Source organism: Plecotus auritus (assembly GCF_963455305.1).
Source record: "Plecotus auritus genome assembly, chromosome: X".
In the NCBI taxonomy this organism is placed as follows: Eukaryota; Metazoa; Chordata; class Mammalia; order Chiroptera; family Vespertilionidae; genus Plecotus; species Plecotus auritus.
Window position 1 is genome coordinate 71,358,839 of NC_137784.1, and position 18,347 is coordinate 71,377,185.

The window sequence follows — 18,347 nt, forward strand, 5'->3', positions numbered from 1 at the left end:
CACCCCTATGTCCATAGCAGTGCAATTTACAATAGTTAAGATTTGGAAACAGCCTAAGTGCCCATGAGCAGATGAGTGGATTAAAAAAATGTAGTACATTTACACCATGGAATACTATGGAGCTCTCCAGGTCCCTTTGAGGCAGCATGGAGGGATCTGGAGAGTATTATGCTAAGTGAAATAAGTCAGTCAGAGAAAGATAAATATCATATGTGGAATCTAATGAACAAAATTAACTGATGAACAAAATAGAGACAGAGATATAGAAGCATGGAACAGACTGATGAATTTCAGAGGGAAGGTGGGGGTGGGGGTGGGGGGAAGAGATTAACTAGGGAACTTGTATGCATAGCCCAGGGACACAGACAATAGGGTGGTGAAGGCCTGGAGCCAGCAGGTGCAGGGTGGAGGGGGTAAATGGGGGAAAAGGGGGACATCTGTAATATTTTCAACAATAAAGATAAATTTTAAAAATACATTTCATTTTCAAAATTGAGCTATCAGCTGTTAAAGTATGTATTCACTTTGGGGACGCCCTGTATTTTCCAGGTTTTATTAGCTTTATATTTTTAATTTTAGTGAACAAATGTTTTAGTCACTAATTATTAGCCTTCAGTTGGAATCTTTTATTCACAAATTTGACTTCATTACTGATAAACATCCTCTGAAATCAACACAGTCCAGTTTTTTAGAAGTTTTGTTTAGATATAATTTGAATGCTTTTAATTCAGTGGTTTTTAGTATACTCACAGAGTTGTGCCATTATCACCACAATCTAATTTGAGAATATTTTCATCACCCCAAAAGAAACCCCATACCTCTTAGCAGTCACTCTCCATTCCCTCACACCACCCAGTCAACAGCCTAGTATTTGCTTCTAGGTTGCTTACTCTGGACATTTCATATAAATGGAATCATTCAATATGTGCTCCTTCGTGACTGGCTTCTTTCACTTAGCATAATGTTTCCTGTGATCTTCAATGTTATTTCATGTATTATTACTTCATTCCTTTTTATTGCTCGATAACATTCCGTTAAAGAGCTACACCATATTTTGTTTATCTGTTTACCAGTTGAAGGTTATTTGGATTGTTTACACTTTAGGGCTATTATGAATAATATTGTGATGAACATTTATGTGCACATTTTTGTGTGGACATATGTTTTCATTTCTCTTTCAATTCACATACCTAGAAAGGAAATTGCTGGATCAAATGATGCTTCTATGTTACTTTTTTGAGGAACTGACAAACTGTTTTCCACAGTGGTTGTACCATTTCACATTCCCACTAGCAATGTCTAAGGGTTTCAATTTTTCCACATCCTCATCAACATTTGTTACTGTCTTTCTTTTTTATTATAAACATCCTAGTGGGTGTGGTGTGGTCTCGTGATTTGGATTTCCAATTGATTACATTTCCTGATTACTAATTGTGTGCAACATCTTTTCTTGTGTTTATTGTCCATTTGTATATCTTTAGAGACATGTCTATTCAGGTCCTTTGCCCATTTTTTTTTCAATTGGGTTATTTGTCTTTTCATCATTTATTTGTAAGATTTCTTTATATATTCTAGAGTTTTTTTCAAGTACATGATTTACAAACACTTTTCCCATTCTGTGGGTTTTCTTTTCATTTTCTTGATGGTGTCTTTTTTATGAACATTTTAATTTTAGATTATGATCAATTTATCTATTTTTATTCTATTGCTTATGCTTAAACATCATATCTAAGAATCCACTGACTAATCCCATATTATAGCCATTCATTTCTCCTAATTAAACCTGTTTTTAATTACAATGGCTTCAGAGATATAATTCACATACCATAAATTCACAATTTAAAGTGTGCAATTCAGTGGTTTCTAGCATATTCAATCCTTTGCCCATCTTTAAACTGGTTTGTTTGTTCTAAGGTTGTAAGAGTCCTCTCTCTCTCTCTCTCTCTCTCTCTCTCTCTCTGTCTCTCTCTCCCCTAGATATTTATCACATATATGATTTATAAACATTTTTTTCTTATTTTGTAGGTTGTCTTTTAACTTTCATGATAATATCCCTTTTCACAAAAATTTTTAATTTTTATGAAGTCCAAATTCTCATCTATATATATAAATCAATCATGAGTGAACTTCTGGGTATGGTCCATCCTGAGGCAAAATTCTTCTCCATCTGTAAACCTGTGAAGCAATTTATCTACTTCCAAAAAAGCAGTGGTGAGACAAGCATAGGATAGACACTCCCATTCCAAAAGGGAAAAATAGGAAGGAAAAAATGGGCGACAGGTTCCAACCAAGTCCAAACCCAGCAGAAAAAAATCCGTTAGATTTCAGGGGCTGAGAAGCTCTGTCCTTTGCACTCATGGCTCTGCCCTCAGAGTCATTTTTCTTTCATTTTCTTCCTCTGTCCCTTTCAATCCAGGCTGGCAGCATTTTTGCTGATAAATTTTTTTCAAAAAACTTGCTGGTGTTCCACCCAATTTATAGAGATACAAGCCATTAGACAAGAGGATTCCCCACAGATACTCCCTGGATATCCCCATCTCTTTCCCTGGCTTCTGCTGAGATGGTTGACTGAACATAAGTCACATGCCTAATCTCTCAGCAAGTTGTTATCCAGCCACACGCTTGGCCAGGTTTCCAGAGCACACTCTCTGGGTAGGCAGAGAGCCTTCCAAACCTTCAGGTGCTGGTGCCATTGTATTTAAGTTTAGTCCTCATTTTATCTTTCATCTCTGTTTTATCTTAGGTAGCAAGGAGAAACCAGGCCGAACCTTCCACACGTTGCTTCTTTGGTTAAATATCTAAGCTCATTGCTTACAAATTCCACTTTCCTCCCTAAGATAGAACATAATTCAGCCAAAAATCTACCACTTTATAACAAGAATCATGTCTCCTCTGGTGCCCAGAAACACGTTTATCATTTCCATCTAAGGACTCACCATAAGTACATTTAATGTTCATATTTCTACCAACCATCAAGGCAGTGAGTAATTTTTCTATCAAGGACCTCAAATTTCCTCCAGTTTTTGCACATTACTCAATCAAAGCCAACTCCACCTTTTTACACATATGTTACAGCAACACCTCACTCCCTAATACTACGATCTGTATTAGATTCTTAGGTCTGCAATAACAAATTACCACTAACTAGATGGCTCAGAACAACAGAAATGTATTCTCTCATTCTTCAGGAGTCTAGAAATCTGAAACCAGAGTGTTGGCTGGACTATGCTCTCTCAAAAGGCTCTGTGGGAGAGTCCATCCTTGTCTCTTCCAGATTTCTGTAGTCCTGACAATCTTTGACATTCCTTGGCTTGTACATGTATGTCCAATCTACACTGAATGGCCAGATTATTATGCGTTCAGAGATCATAATAATCTGGCCACTCAGTGTATATGTTCATCATCACATGGCATTCCCCTTTTGTGTGTCTGTCACTTCACCTCTTCTTAAAGGACACCAGTCATATTGGATTAAAGGGCAACCCTACCTTGGTATGACCTCATCTTTTTAAAATATATTTTATTGATTTTTTACAGAGAGGAAGGGAGAGGGAGAGAGAGTTAGAAACATCAATGAGAGAGAAACATCGATCAGCTGCCTCCTGCACACCCGCTACTGGGGAAGTGCCCGCAACCAAGGTACATGCCCTTGACCAGAATCGAATTTGGGACCCTTGAGTCCGCAGGCCGACGCTCTATCCACTGAGCCAAACTGGTTAAGGCTATGACCTCATCTTAATCATTACATTTGCAGTAGCCTTATTTCCCACAAATAACGTCACATCCTGTGGTACTGGGGGAACCTCAAACTTATACCTATCTCTTTGGTGGACAAAATTAAAAAACATAATAAATGTGGGTTGGATTTTCTTTTTGTAGAGTCCTTGGTATTTTCTAAACATAAGATTATGTCACCTGCCCATAGAAATAGTTTTTACTTCTTTTCCAATTTGGATCCTTTTGTTTCTTTTCATTGCCTAATCCTTTTAGGTAGGACTTCCAATCTCACGCTGCATAGCAGTGGTGCAAGCATGGGTACCCATGTCTTGTTCCCGATCTTCAGGGGAAAGTTTTCAAGCTTTCATAAGTGATTACAATGTTATCTGTGGGTTTTTCACAACTGACCTTTATCATGTTTTGTGTGTGTCTTTTAACAAGTGGGTAAAACAATATATAAAATACACTACAGCTTCTGTAGAAACTGTAGTTTAAAGAGCCCAAGGGACCAAATTGATTACTTTTCCCTAAATTGTGAGTAAACTATAAACATTCCCTTTGTGCAGACAGAGTCTATGCATTATACTTACGTTCCAAAACCCATTGCAAATCACGATATTCGGGGAATTGCTGACACAACTTGAACTATCTGGGCATCAATGCACATTGTGAATACACATTCCTTTCATTTGCTTTATATATGGATGACTCAGTTTCACTGTCTTCCTCCTTTCACTTTTGTCTGTACCATTTTCATCCTAACTGACATTTAAGCAATTCTGCCCCTTTTATCCATTTTGATATTGCACTTATTTCTAAATTATTTTTATTCTGAGAAATCTTTTCCCTTTACTTTTTCATTTTAAAGAGCTTCTGGTTTATATCAATCTGATGAAATAGAGCTCAATCTTTTGGTTTAAATTATAAAAGTTCTCATGGCTATCTTATTAAAACACTGCTTCTCCACTACAAGGAAGACATTTCATGAGAAAATGGTGATAAAGAGAACAAGAACTCAGGCAAAATAACTACTCTATTATGTCAAATTTTTATCAAATTTTGGTCCTCTGACATTCTATTTTTAACATGCAAGTGCTTTTAGCATTTTGTTGGTAGTAAAGTTTGTTCATGCAACATATATTACACTCAAATATGTTGTTTTGGATTTTTGCTTCAGCCTTACTTTCTTTTTTTTTTTTTTTAGCAACAGAGGTCAGCTTTTATTGAATGTGTTACAAAAGAGCTAGTTTAGTCAAAAAGACCAAAGGTCATATCATCATCAGACTTCTCAGATTCTTCTTTCTTTGCTTCCACTTTCTTCTCCTCAGCTGGGGTAGCAGCTGTGGAGGGGTCAGGACCTCCTGCTGGTGCGGCACTAGCTTCTGGGGCAGGTTCACCAGCCCCTACACTGCAGATGAGACTCCAAATGTTGACATTGGCCAGAGCCTTTGCAAACAAGCCTGGCCATCAGCATTTACACCAGCTGCTTTAATGAGGGCATTGATCTTATTCTCTGTCACCATCACTTCATCCTCTCGTAGGATAAGGGCCGAGTAGATGCAGGCGAGCTCTGAGACTGAGGCCATGGTGAGGGAGAGTGATGGGCAAGCACTGCCAGTGAAGCATAATAACCCCATCTTGTATAAAAACTGCTGTTTGAACTTCTCTGCTATTGTTAGATAGTCCCTTGTTCTGTAAACTCTGTCATTGTAAACTGTCATTTTTAGACAGTCTCTTATTCTGTAATATGACTTTGTTTTTTACTTTAAATAATAGAAAAATATAAAAACTTAGCTGTCTGACCTTACAAGCTAGCCATCTAACATAAGAAGCTAATACTGATAATACTCCCATACTCTCGTGCCAGGTATTTATTAGATATGATATATACTCAAGGTTACAAGCTGTCTGCAAAAATAACTTACACAAAGCTCTTTGTAAAGTCTACAGAAGGTCCGGAAAAACCATATTTGGGAGACAAAGAACTGGAAGCATATAAATAGAGAAAGCTTCCTCCATGGTTTTGCTCAGAATTTGACAGAGATATTCTGCTCTGAGCCCGTGTGTAATAAAGACTCCTAATTAATTGGCTTGTTACGGCTTCTTGTATTTAGCTCACTGAATGACAATATAACACCAGGAGCGGTGCTAGTCACTGGATGAAGTGAAGGCCTCACCCTAACGCGGCCTTAGCTTCCTTGGAAGAACCGAATACCTTACCAGCAGCTGGGGAAAGGGCAGCCTTACATTCTTTTAATTGTTTCTTTTATTTCTTATTCATTGCAATCTACATGCACTGAGTGAAAACCTAAAACGTGGCTACCTTTTGTTTGTCTCTCCCTTTCTATTTCTTCTTAGAATAACCCACTTTCATTATAAGTTGACCAAAATGAGGATGATCACTCTTCTGCCATTTTTCTGACCTTATAAAAGATTGAACTGAAGAACAGTTGGGGGGCTGAGTGAAAAAGGGGCAGAAATTAATAAGTACAAATTGATATCCTGGCCAGTGTGGCTCAGTTGGTTGGAGCATCCTCCTGTGCCCCAAGGGGTCTGTGGTTCCATTCCTGGTCAGCTCACATGCCTGGGTTGCAGGTTCAATCCCTGGTTGGGGCAGGCTGGGGAGGCATTTGATCAATGTTTTTTTCTTGCATAGATCTCTCTCTCTCTCTCTCTCTCCCATCCTGTATCTCACTCTAAAAAAAAGTAGAAATTTCCAGTTATAAAAACAGTCATGGGGATATACAGTACAGTATTGGAAATATAGTCAGTAATACTGTAATAACTATGTATGGTGTGTCAGATGGGTATTTGATTTATTGGGGTGATTACTTCATAAATGCCTAATCACTATGTTGTACACCTGAAACTAATATAACATTTTATGTCAATTGTAACTGAAAAGTAAAAACAATTTAAAATATTGGAATGCTTGTTTTTGACTGATATTCTACATTTTAATTCATACATCATTGTTTGTTTTTTATACTGATGCTAACCACTGTTTCAAACTTTTAATAGGGTTTTCTTCCATTAAGCAAATTCTTTTTTTTTAAAATCCTCACCTGAAGGTATTTTTCCATTGATTTTTAGAGAGAGGAAAAGACAGAGAGAAACATTGATATGAGAGAAACACATTGATTGGTTGCCTCCTGCAAGCACCCCGACCAGGGCCTGGGCTAGGGAGGAACCTGCAACCGAGGTACATACCCTTGACCAGAATCAAACCAAGTACCCTTTGGTCTGCAGGCCGACACTCTATCCACTGAGCCAACCTGGCTAAGGCTAAGCAAATTTTTTTTGTTGATGATACACTTGGTACTCCATGACTTGAAGGGCATAGTTCATTTAATTTATTTTATTTTTTTATATCTTTGTTACTCTAGAATTATATTCCATTAGCCATTTGCTTCTTTATGTTTTATCAATAGCAATAATTTTAATTTTATTTTCTGTAGAGTACATACTGCATTTGCAGGCTTCAGGAACTTACATTGATTGACTTTAGGAATGACACATCTTGAACAGAAAATAGATGAAGCCAGAAAGTACTAGTATGTTTTAGTATTAGCATTATTAATCAGCATGTTAATTTCAGTTAAATTTGTCTAGGCAGCAGCACTTATAGTAAATCTCCAAAAGGAACCAGAAGGAACCTAACCTTTATATGATATCCACCGATGTGTGAGTGTGTACGTGGGCCTTTTGTGCCTTATTAAAATTGTTTCATACAAACTGTACACAGTGGAGGTTATTATTTGGAATATCTATTGCCTAAACTGGCATGGCCTCAAAACTTATGGAATCCAGCAATATCCAAAGAAAAATAAGCTAATCAATATAAAATGTGTCAAATACCCAACTCTTTGGAGACATCAATGTGCTCAGAACTGTGGTAAAAAGACCCTATTAATTGACCATCAACTTCTCTTTCCATCAAAATGCATCATGTGAAGACACATGTAGCAGGCTAATTTATGGTCAGCATGACACTCCTTTGTGTGTGTGTGCAATCTGATACCCATGTTTGACTCCAGCCCTCTTCTAAGAGCAAGACAACTCATATGTTGACTGCTGCACACTTCACCTGTCTGCTGCTGCTCTTTCTCAGACAATGGTAGTCATACTTCACTGTTGCAAGTTGTACTTCAGTAAATCCATGCTCCTGTAGCCTCTCTTGTTTTCTGTTGCCAGCTTCAGCTGCAATCTATTCTCTGAAATTCATTTACGGTCACGACTAGACCTATGGAGTTTCAAGAAACATCATAAAAGCTTCTGTGCCCATTTCCAAGCATTTGGAAATCTATAGCTGCAAAGGAAGTCAAAGTGAAAATGCAAAATAGTTTTCTACAGTGTGCTCATGTACTTTTGAGGAGATCACATTTTTATACTGTTTCCCCCTTCTATCTTCCTAAAATATGTAGGGTCCTCCTAGTTTAGGCAGATTCAGGTCACATCTAAGCCTTGTCTTTTCCTGATTATTCACTAATAAATCATTCTCAAACTAAAGGAAAAAGTCACACAGTCTTGCTACAGCATTAAAATTGTAATCACACAAGACAAGTCATGAAATTCAGGATTACAGTTCCCAAGGTAACCCTGCTCTTCCCCTACTGTGTATACCCTACAACACCGTCTTTGTATTTAAAATACTTTCCTTACACTGTATTTCACCTCTCGTATTAGCATCTTGCAAAAGCTGTCTAATTAGGTATTATTCATTCATCTTACCATATGAACAATGATTTTTAACTTCTGAAATCAAACTATAATTAAATAAATCAAAATAGCTAATGGGCATTCTAGCTAGAACAGAAAATAAGCTTCATGTTTTGAGCAATTCCATAAATAATACTTGTATTTCCTAATTTAGCCATTAGTTGTCATCTACTTTTTTTTAATCTATTGTTGGAAGTATTACATATATCCCCTTTCTCCCCTATTGACCTCTTCTAGCCTGCCCCCGCACCCCTCTCCCACCCCACTCCAGGCTTTTACCACCCTATTGTCTGTGTCCATTGGTTATGCATATATGCATACAAGTTCTTTGGTTGATCTCTTCCCACCACCCACCCCCTCCTTGCCTCTGCGATTCCACAGTCTATTCCATGCTTATCCTGAGGGGGGAGCAAACTCATAATCCAATGAAAGTGGATTCTCTTTTATGTTTGAAGTATTGTGTGACATCAGAAAATAGCTATTCAATGTTTAGAATTTTTCCAGAAGACTACATGTGTGGCATTTTGCAATTTTAGTTTGGGTTGTAAACAATTGCACCTGACCTGATCATATTAACTAAACTGTTAAATATAAGGTATGATCTTAATTCAGATGGGAGTATGACTATATAATATCTGGTTGTTAGGTATTTGATAGCAAACTAACTACTGACCTTTAGTTTTCTGGATTATTGCCTGGAATAATGTTTATGTTTTGCTAATCTCATTAAGCTTTATTCAACTTCCTGGACTCAATATTGTTTCTGCTCTGATTAATATATGCAACCTGTTTTCTCCCCAAAATTGAACCCAAATCCCTGAGTTTCTGGGCTTAGTCTTTTATAATGACTTTTGCTTTGTTACTTACAACTTCTATGCAATACATCTGGGATGTCTCCATCAACCCTTCCCAGGTAAGCAATCACCACATTTTGAATCTCTTCCACAGTGGGGATGGATGTGGCCCTTTCTCCACAGTCACCATGCCCCTTCATGCTCTCAGCACCTCATATTTAGATTACCGTAAGATATCCATAAGTAGAAGTTTTCCTGTCTACAGACAGTTAAAGTCCACCCTGAGTATGATTATCTGATAAAATACAAGATGTCCAGTTAAATTTAAATTTCAGATAAACATCAAATAATTCTTGTATAAGAATGTCCCAACTACTGTATGGGATGTATTTATACTAAAAATTGTTCATTTTATGAAATTCAAATTTGCACTGGAATCATGTATTTATATTTGCTAAACCTGGCAAATCAATGAGCCGGGAATTCATCACTATTGTACCACAAATGGTAAGGATCTTTCCTCTCCACAGAAATCCAGATGTAGTAATGACTTAAGGGTGAGTAGAGGAGACAGGAGCCTCTGAAGTGATGTGAAAACTATCCAATATCTCATGACCTTTGCATCTGACAATGAAGTGCTGATAGCACCATAAAGCTAGACTGCCCATAATGTAGGGAAGTATGTCATTATCTACCTTTTTGCAATTCAAGGAGCTTTTAGAAATCTTACCTACACAGTATTCTCCCAGTCTCCTCTCCACACATCCTCCTTGAAAATGCAAATATTTCTGGGAGAGTTAACCTTTTTTATACCTGAAAGAATATATATTTCTGAGAAGGATAACATAAAATTTAGAGGATACCTTTTATCATGTGCTTCCCTATTAGAACAAAAGTGCAAGGAAGCAGTACAGCATGGGACATGGGGGGTTGGGAGGCAGGGTAGCTGCACAAGGTACAAAAGGGAAGAGTGTGTTAAGCCACAAAAAACTTCACCTGTTCACAAATAGGCCTAAGCTCTGGTCCTGTCATAAAGCCAAGTCAAAAAATACAGAAGGTTATCTCATGAAAGGCATTACTGCATAGCAATAAAGGGTGCAGGCCCTAGAACCACCCTGCTTGGGATTCAATCTCAAATCTGCCTCTTAAAATGAGGACATCAGTACCTATGTCACAGGGTTTTCTGAGTGTTACATGACATGAGAAATGTAAAGTAATTATAAGAGTTCCTGGAACATAGAAAGTGTTACTAGTATATATGTTAATAGTTGTGTCGCTATTGTCATTACCAAGGAACTTTTGAAAACTCATTGCATTTATTCTTGGTATCTATTTTTTCTAATTATTGATTTCATCAGGATACACATTCATCTAATTTATGTAACTGACTAAAAGACCTTGTAATCACATTGCTGTGCAAAAATAATAGTGTTAGGGAAATTATTTACCTCCAGTATCACCTTCAAAGCATTTCATTTCCCTCACCAACCACCCTGACCATGGTAGAGGTAGACTTGTGTACTGGGCACAGTCTCCCAAACTAGTCCCTTTTCTATAATTAAAAGCCAGTGTGTTGGCATGACTGTTATAAAATTATAATGAAAAGACTGTGAAGGAATCCATTGGAAAGCATATCCTTTAGATATAAAGAGGAGATAATTAAAAGTCAGAGTTCCTTATCTGTAGCCTCTTCAGCAAGCAAAGGGACATACTCTGGCTCCCTTTGTTATCAAAATCCTGCTTCCCTCCTGCAATATATTCTGGCCCTGCCCTCAATGCACAGCATCTCCTCCCCTGACCATTGTGTTCCCCTCTCCTGTCTTCGCTGTTAAAATTGCACGAGCATCTGCCTCCAGGAAACACATTCAAAGTCACTGCACAAACATGGATATATATGAAAATGAAATGCAAAGACAAGAAAAGGAAGACAAATATATCATTATGTGTTCTTTTGATTATAGCCTTACTCAGTAAACTGGTCACGGTCATGGCTGTATGACATGATGCTCAATGCTTTAAAAGGAGAGAGAGAGAGAGAGAGAGAGAGAGAGAGAGAGAGAGAGAGAGAGAGAGAGAGAGAGAAACAGGATAGCAGATTTTTAAATTTAAACACTTGCTTTAGGACATTTCAGCATTTTCTTTTGGGGTCATCTTGATGTTTTGTTCTTTAGGAAAGAAGTTCAGATGCTAAAGCATAATTACAATATGCACCACTGATATTTCTTCTTAGGAAAGAAAGATTATGTCAGAAAATAGGAATCCTTTGGAGAAATATTAAAGAATTCAGATGAACACTAGCTGTTCTAGAGTGTAGCTGCACTATACAGAAGGCACATCAAGCAGCATGCTCTTTAAAATCTTGTCTGCACTGTCATTGACATGGCAACAGTCCATGAAGAGCTCCCGGAAAAATATAAATTTATTATCTTAACCTGCCACTATCTCAGGACTAGGGCCCTGGGAGTGACAGCTGTAATATTTCAGGAAAAATACTCATCAGATTTTACTTCCGAATTCCATCCTGCTTCTATATTGAATCTCCTGTTTGGGATAGAACTGTCTCTGGTTAAATCAAGAGTTGAGAAGCAGGGCTCCAATTTATTTTCTGCTCAATGCATGTCTTCTTGTACATCTTTGGTCTACTTATATAGCTTCACCATATTTCATCAGTCTACTGATCCATAAAGAAGCCATAACAGTGCCTATTCCTCAGTGGTATTTGGAGGTTAATTTCCTGGGGTGCTTGTGCAAAAAAAAAAAATAGTATTATGACTTCCATCTTCACTAGTCCCAAACTATACAATGACACTTTCTGGTATGCTGTCGACTCTCCAATTCAGTCATGATAATATGTCTCCCAAGTTGGCACTAGAGAGAGATGAAAATTGAAAAGGATTCCAAATCACAACGTATACCCTGCTCACATGAAACATAATTTCCTCCTATTTTATAACCTACCTACCTTTCATCTCAGCCTTATTATCCTTCCTTTCCCCAAAGACTAGATATTCTATATTCTATCTCCATGCTGCACTGGTCATTCTGCCTACCAAAATACAAAGCAGGTTGTAAATTCCTTCTGTAATTCTACACTGTATGGTACCTACAATTTGTGACCTCTCCCAGGTATCTTCAACTTCACCTCTTATGTATGGTTTCCACCTGCTGCTCCTTCTTAAACTTTGATTGCTACAATACAATAGGACCACAAAGCTCCATCAACAGAGATCTAAGATTTTTCATGTTTTAGGGTCTAGAAATCCCCTATTCCATAAACCTTTCAATGAACAAGGTGTGCAGATAGGTTTCAGTAAAGAAGCCTATCTGCACACCTTGTTCATTGGAAGTCAATTATGTATTTATTAAACATCTACTTTCTGAACACTGTGTTGCCTAAAAGGCACACATAAAGCTTTTGCAAGAGAATAAGTGATAGTCACAACTGCCAAGGCTAAGAATGATTATAAGTTTCATATGCATTGTAATAAAATTATATTTATATATTCACATGTATATCACGTGTATTTTAAGGTATTAAATACTTTTTGAAAAATATATATGTTCTACTCCAGAACTGTTGCCTAAAAAGGAAGGAAAGTGAGTTTCTTAAAGGAATCTGGGATCTTACTGCTTATCCAGACTTTCAACCAATCTTCTTGTTTCTACTTAAAAACCAAAACCAGTCAATCTGCCTCTAGAGTTACCTGCTGCCTTTAGTTCCCGAGCCTTTCTGGTGTGTTATATAAGTTTACTTCTTCCTTCTGCAGATATTTAAGTTTTATCTCTTCGTTCTCTGTTACATAAATTACTACTCATACATTTGCTTTCTAGCTTCCAAAATGTGTCAATCTGTCTAGTCTTCAGGGTTTCCTCTCCCATCCTCTTTGTCCCTGTGGTTTTATACCTTCTCAGTTGCTTTTACTATCAATGGTTTATAGGCTTCAAGAAGTGGTCAGGTCATCACATATGTTTATCTAGACATCCCACTGAAGTGCTTTAGTTAGGGCAGTAGCATGACCAGATATACATTCCATAAAATAACCCAGGCAATAGTGTAGACAGAAGAGTTTTGAGGAAGCCAAGATGGGAAACAACCAGAAGGGATGAATAGAGACTAAACTCAGTGAGGAGACAAGAAAAGATACGTATAAGATAAATGTTAAAAAGGTAGTATTATTAGCATGTGGTTTCAACTTGAATGTAAAAGTCTATATTTCTACCACAGGTGGAACTAGCAAAGGAAAAGCAAGTTAGGACAGAGAAACACATGATTTCCATGTTAGACATGTTGATGTGAGGGACCAATGGGATATGCAGGTAGACGGTTGCCTATACAGAATTGAAATTCTGTTGAGAGGTCGAGGCTGGAAATATAGATTTGAGAGCCACCAAGATAAATGTGCTTTAACTTGTCAAAAACACAATTTCTCCATATTAATATTAAAATGTGTTATTCAGTAGAGATGATGATATCTTTGTTCTATTTCGGTGAATTTAGATCTTTCTGCAGTGTGAATATATGTATATAAAATATGCACATTACCATCATTTTAGGAAAGCATTCTCAGATGCACATAACATCATTATGCATACCACATGCAATTTTGTGTGTGAATAACATTCACCTAATAACACTGTCTTATTTTATAATCAGATGGGATCAAATGGAATCTGACCTTCACCTCATTGATCACTAGGGCTGTTTCTGGACATCTTGCTGGTTAGGGAGGTGTCTACCTCCATCCTCACTTCACTATATGTATCTCTCCCAAAGATATGTGCTCAGTCAAGTAAATAGACAGGTTGAAGTTTAATTATAAAGATCATATGTTCACTTTTTATGGCAGCAAAATAATTTCATATCCCTACTGGTCTTTGTTCTAATATCGTTTACAAAAAGAAAGAGAAAGATGTATATTTTATGATATTTTATGCTGTATAAATTCTGATTTCTTCCAGGCTTATAAAAATGTTTTTCCTTAAGGCAGAAATAATAAGCAAGTTGCATATTTTTCAGGGAGTGGACTCTTCCATTTAATTTTTTATTGTTATAAAGCACTTTCATTAGCTCAAAGGAATTTTGTTTTATTATAAATAATATTATGTCTTTGAGAGTGGAGAACTATAAATTAGACCATTAAGAAATAGTGTAGAACTTCCATTAATCTCCGAATTACAGATTTTTATCTTGGAACAGAAATCACTTTCTGGCAACATTCAATAAAATTCATTCATCTCCTATTGCTGTCTTTAGTTTCCCAAATATTCTTTTTAAAAAGTTATTTTACTATATAGTGGTTTAGTTAAATTCAATTTTAATCCTGATAAAGAGAAGTATGCGTATTCATTTCTGATGACACTAATAGTTAAGTTTTGGTGTAGGTGCTTCTGTTTGGAGAGCTCACTAACTGACAAGAGACCTCTGATTCCAGCTTTGCCACAAACAGCTTCAGTACTCCTTGTCTCCCACTGAGAGCCTATGCAGTGCAGAAAATATGGTAACTCATTAGCTTTTGAGACTTGTATCAGAATCTTGGATTCTTGTTTCCCTGTTAACCTTTCAAGACAATGAGGGTGATACTGTTTCTACAGGTTTAGGATCAAAGTTCTCTCCCGGTGATCAGTATTTTCCTGTTATTTTGACCTCAAAAACATCATGTCCCCAAATTTCAGCATGGTAAGACAGGATAGTAAGGGGCTGTTCATACATTAAATTCTCCAACGTGTTTTGATCAGAATGATACATTTTTATCCCTTTGGGGTCATTTGCTCTTTTGTCAAAGCATATACTTCAAAGACGAAACCTATTACACCAAACTGGGAGGTACTTTTTTTTCCTTTCACTTCCTTCTTTCCTCTTCCTTTTCACTTCACAGTCTGGCTATTTGTAATGTTCTATTTGTTCAGTTAGAGATTTTAATTGTACAAGAGTACAATTTCAACAATGATTTCCAATTAAAATTATGAATTTCACACTACTTATGATCAACTAAGTCCATTAAGCTAATTTATTTGAAAACAAATGATTAAAATCTTTTCCAAATGGTGCTATGTCTGTCATACATAATTGTATTTGATTGAAATGAATTTGATGGCATATACAATTCTTGACATCAGCGTACTTACTTCCCTAACCCCCTATTCATTTAAGAACAATATAATGTTCATTGAACAACAAAACAGAAAGTTCTGCTGCTGATGGACACAGATTTGTTATTTTGTCAAGTGTCAAACTGGTGTCACAGTTATGAATGTACACAGCTAATGTGTTCTGTATAACTGTACACCTTACTGTATTTGCCAGATAGACTTTCTATTAGCTCATATATGCAGACCCTAATGAATATAGAGGCGTGGCTATGTGAGCTGACAGTAAACCAGCACCACATATCACAGAAGAGGCACAGGTGACAACACAGCCCAGAAGGCTGAAATCCTGAAGCTTAAGTCCCACTTGCATGAATTTAAAACTAAATCCTTTTCCTTAGTTATCTTTATTTACTGGAGTGTTATGCTCTAGAGAAAAATGAAATAATATGGAAATCACTTGTTCTGAGTGCAGTGGATACCATTAAAGCACTAAGGTAAAAAGAAATCTTGACCCACAAGGAGGTTTGCCAGATGTCCAATTTACACGATAGAGCATTCCTCTCTGTGTTCCTAACACCAAATGCACAAGCACAGCTTGAAAGAGCAGGAGTGGTATTTCTGCAATAGGACTCATTACTGAACCTGAATTTTCACAAAAATATATGCCTAGGCTGGAATGCAACATCCAAAATTATCTCCATAACTTTGCAGATAAGGCAGGAGGGTGTAAAGAGTTTGAAAGACTCTTTTAAAATAGCCAGAAAAAGTGGATTGAGCATCGTCCCATGCACCAAGGTCACTGGTTTGATTCCCTGTCAGGGCACATGCCCTGATTGTGGGCTTGAGGTAGCCAACTGATGTTTCTCTTTCTCTCTTCCTCTCCCTTCCTTTCTCTCTCTCTAAAAAAATTTAATAAAAACATGTAAATATAAATAAAAAATAAAATAGCCAGAAAAAAATTACAGTGCAATACTTCCCTTTCATCATGCTACCACTGATCAAATATTGTTTAATTCGTTTCCTGATGGAAAGCTACTGGTGTCCATTAGGGAATTTTCTTTTACTTTTTACTGGTCCTTACACTTGAAAAGTCAAATACAGGAACTATGAATAGAAATTGAATCAAAACTCACAGATATAGGTAAACAGCTATAATATATGCAAAGCTGGCCGCAGGCAAAATTGTGACGTAAGCAGTGCTTAACTTCAGTACATAAGGAAAAAACGAAGTGTGTATCTCATGTAATGCCAGGCACATAGTAATCTCTTGCTAAAATTCCCCCCTGAACCTTTGGTCCTCTTTCAGATTTTTTCCTACACCCAGATAATTTTGCACTGTCATCCAGGTATCCCCACAGTATCTTTATGCTGCATGCCCCATCACTCTCTAATCAAATTCACTCCCAGCAGATAATTTCCTATATTCCTTCTTGGAAAACCTCTCTTCAGTAGATTATTTTCTTGGAAAGGATCTGATCAATTAATTCTCACTTAAGGTTTAACAGCACTTCATAACTTAATATATTATCCCTCCTAAAGCTATTAGCAATTTAACAGGGACCATGAAAACCTCAAGTCAAATGAGTGATTACTGATTACTGCAGACACCAGGAGGAAGTGATTTGGGGGTATAATTCTGTTATTGTAAGGAGCACCATTTCAAGTTCCCTCTATCTACACCAGGAACATCAGTATATTCCAGGGGCCCCTTCTAACATTGAACACTTATCTTAGGATGTAATAAAAAAAAATTAGACTAATACTGATAGGTGTTTTCATTCAATTAATGAAATATGTCATATGTTCCTTCCCCTTCTCTTTTGCGGATAGCAGTAGTCATGATTAAGTGGTTCTATTCCCTAATTCTCTCCCCTGCCCCCTTCTGGAAGTATTGCTAATGGTAATCCTGTTTATAGCTGGTTCTGTAGTTAATAGGCTTCCTTTTTTGATATATGTAAAAAAAAAATTGAAAACTTCATGGTTGGAGGGAGGCTCTGAAAGTTGCAGTGACTGAAATTTTCATTGACACCACTGAGACTTGAAACCTGCTAGTTTCACACCACTCTAACACCCATCCCATTTCCTGACAAAACTGAGTGTACTTCCAACTTAATCAGGCTTCTGGCAATAGGAATGCTAAACATAAAAAGCAATGTCCAGAAGCTGATTTTAAAAGAGCTTTTTCCTTTTTCTTGGAATGTGCCTGCATGAAATAGAGATTGTTTGCAACTCTTGTTTGTTTTTTGTTGCTGTTGTTTTTCTTTTCTAAATCTGTTCTAATAGGCTCCCTTTTATTGCACGGTTATTCCTTTGCTTGTGTTCTTCCTTCCACTTGCAAGGCTTCCCCTCTCTCCACAACTTAGTCCATTCAGCCTGCCAAGGCTCCTTATAACCCCAGACATGACTGCTGCCTGCACTGGCATCTTTCATAACCTACAGATCCTGTGTTCTAAGATAAACTGAAGTGCCATTTTGTAATGCTTACTATATTCCATTAACGTCATTTCTTTCTGACAGAAACCTGTGAGTTAGGTAAAATTCTTATTTTACATAGTTAAGACTCAAAGAGGTTAAGTCATATAACCCAAGATCATATGACAAGCCGAGCCTAGATTCAAACCATGACTATACCATCTATACAAATGGACTTTAACCCACCACTTGAATCCCCCTATTGTTTTCCCATCTGTGCAGATGCATCCACCTTCTCAAATATTCTCATTCATTTAAATTAACCCAATTCTGACACAGCAGGATTCAGAGATGACATAATGCTTTCTTTCCTCATTGCCCCAAGTAGACTCATACAGTGTTTGGAAGAAGCGCACACCAGAGGGACGCCAAAACTTCTTGTGATAAGCATCCTCAGCCCTTTGCTCCTTTGCTAAGGTAGGAAATGAAAGTGATGTCAATAAGGGCAACTGGTACCCCAGTGTTACAGCAGCCTCAGTGGCCGGGAGGAACATGGTATGGAAGGCAGTGGAGCATGACCCTGATATGATCAAATAGAAGAATTTTGGTGTTACA

The 18,347-nt window shown here is 37.2% G+C and overlaps 1 pseudogene across 1 annotated transcript; it reads right to left on the reverse strand.

The window, feature by feature from the left end:
• Positions 1-4,965: 4,965 nt before the first annotated feature.
• On the reverse strand, positions 4,966-5,303 carry LOC308239729 (large ribosomal subunit protein P1-like; annotated as a pseudogene). The gene has a single exon. The product of its transcript is annotated as a large ribosomal subunit protein P1-like (transcript).
• Positions 5,304-18,347: the final 13,044 nt, after the last annotated feature.